This window comes from Vigna radiata, chromosome 8 (assembly GCF_000741045.1).
Source record: "Vigna radiata var. radiata cultivar VC1973A chromosome 8, Vradiata_ver6, whole genome shotgun sequence".
Classification (NCBI taxonomy): Eukaryota; Viridiplantae; Streptophyta; class Magnoliopsida; order Fabales; family Fabaceae; genus Vigna; species Vigna radiata.
The window spans coordinates 29,896,494-29,899,429 of NC_028358.1; positions in this window are offsets into that span (position 1 = coordinate 29,896,494).

A 2,936-nucleotide genomic window follows, 5' to 3' on the forward strand; every position below is an offset into this window, starting at 1 on the left:
GAATTTTCTGCGTTTCAGGTAGTTGTGGAGGAAAGGTTGTTAGCATAATGGAGGCACTTGTGTGTTTGTATATTGGGTAATATCGGGAAGAAACTCAGTGCTCACAACACCATGCTCAACAATACAACAGTGCATTCATCAGCAACATGCGACAATTTTTCATAACGGGGAATAGAAAATTACCTCTTAGAGCTCTTGTAATTGATCCTGGATATCTCCGGTGATCTTAGATCGGTGAGAGCAACCAAACTCCTTGAGGCAGCTTCTGCTCTGTGATTTTTTTTGTATGCCGAGACCCTCAAAACGATTTCCCCCCCCCCGAAAGCTCTCTCTCTTCCACCTTGCTCCTTAACCAATTTTGTTTCCCCCTTCCACCACCACCAATTCTATTTTTTCTATCCTTGCCAACTCACCACCTCCTGTTCCCTCACACCCAACACACACCATTCGAATCTTTCTCCTTCCACGTGTTTTTGACACGTTTTTTTTTCCTTTTTTTTTCTTTTTTTTCTTCCATTTTCGTTTTCTTTTCTTTTCTTTTCTTATAGTTTTTTTTTATTTATATACAATTTTTTTTCAAAAAGAAAATAGAAAATCAAATTAAATAAGACAATAAGAAACTAAATCATAAAAAAAAAACTAAGAATAATAAAACAAAAATAGCAAAGAAAAATAAAATAAGATAAAAATAAAAATAAATCCTACTATTTAGTCACTCAGACGAAATTGGGTGTTGACACCCTTGTACTCCATAACTTCTAATTGCATCAATGAAATCTTTTTCTTGAGGGAAATATGCCCCAGCTGCCATTTATATTCTTTCATACTTGTAGGTTCTTTGAAGGTCCCAAAATCTCCATATCGGGTTGTTTCAACATTTGAGTCATCACTTAAATAAATATTGTCACAACTATCAAATTCTCACTCGCTATCAGATAATCCCCTAGCCTGTACATGCTTCTTTTGAGCAGTACATCCACTTGTTGTTCCCACTTCAACAAACAAACTAGCTTTTCAGTGCTCTTCTTGAGGTTGTTCATCTCCATGCACACTAGCATCCACCAAATCATCTTCATCAGACCCATTTCAACTAGTAACATCAAACTCATCCTCACCATCCCCTACTCCACCACCAACATCATCCTCACCATCCCCTACTCCACCACCAACATCATCCTCATCAAGTTCAGCAACTTCCTCAACCTCCTTAACTACAACAACTTCATCAACCTCCTTACCATGTTCACAAACTTCAGGAAATCCTCCTACACCCTTCGGAAGTTCTTCCTCGCCAACATCATCAACCTCAGCTTGAGCAACCTCAACTTCACCATGTTCACAAACTTCAAGAACATCTCCTACACCCTCAAGAAGTTCTTCCTCACCAACTTCATCAACCTCATCTTGAGCAACCTTAACTTCACCATGTTCACAAACTTGAGGAACATCTCCTACACCCTCAGGAAGTTCTTCCACACCAACTACATCAACCTGAGCTTGTCTAACCTCAACTTCATCAACCTCAGCTTAAGCAACCTCAACTTAACAAACCTCAACTTCACCTACCTCGGGTTGACCATCATATTCCAACATATGAATATAATCAGGTTCGGATACCATGTGAACCACAATCAAATGAGCTTAACCATTCAATATAGCAATGTTCACCACATGACATGCACCTTTGTCATCACTTAACAATTCCAACCTATCTTCTAATACAGAACCGCCTAGGGAATACCACAACTCCTTAACATTTCTATAACCCATCTCATTTAGTATGGCCCTTATTTCAAAATAACTCCATCTGTTTGTGTCAATGATCAAGGTATTAGTTTCACCTCCATGATATCTAAATGACCCAACATTTAGAAACTTACCCTCATGGTGAAACACCACCTTAATATCATAGTTGGACATTTTGTTTAATGTTCAACTATAAAATGCCTATATAAAAGTAATTGTCAGACTACATTTTAAACATGCTACATTACCACCCACTATTACAGGTGTAGTCATAGCAACTTAATCACAAGCAATAAGTGTTTGATGTACAACTATTACACGTTTAGTGATGCTTAAATAAATATGCATGAACCACAGAATAAACAAGCAAACACATAATAATTAATTTCATATTAAATGGGGGACCAAAGACATACAAACAGTGCGCACAACGTCATCAAACAACATAAAGAACGGGACCACAACAAAGGAAACAAAACACAGTAGGGGACCACAACACAACACACTGAGGGGACAACAAGGCAACATACTTCAATGGGGGACCCCAACAACGTAAAATAACTCATAAAAAACGCACCTTTCACCTTTTCGCTTCGAAGGAAGACGACGCTGACGAACCGTATATGCTTCCCCACCACAATCACTGACAAACCCTACTCCTTCACCAAGTGTTTTCGATCATAAATCTCCTTCGAAGAAACCAAGCAATTGACCTCGAAACCTACCCTATCTCACAAAACGAACAAAACCAAGCCATTGAACCCTCGAAAAAAACATTCTCCAATTTAACTATGCCCTATTTTTTTCCCAATTTAATTTACCCCATTTAAAAAACCCTAATCATTTTATTTTACCAATTACACGTACTATATTCTCTGCCTGCCACATCAACTCATTTTAGGCGAACTAAATGACACGTCAACGTTTCTTGGACACCTCACATGCACATTGACTTCAACGTTAACTTTTTTTTAACTTCGTTAATGGATAGGACTGATTTGATACAATTTCTACATCATAAACTTTTGAAAGCATGAACAAAACTGAACAATAGCACTTAACTTAGAGACAAACAAAACATTTAAACTTTATTATTATTACTATTATTACTATTATTATTATTAACATTATTATCATTATTATTATTATTAATATTATTATTATTATTATTATTAACATTATTATTATTA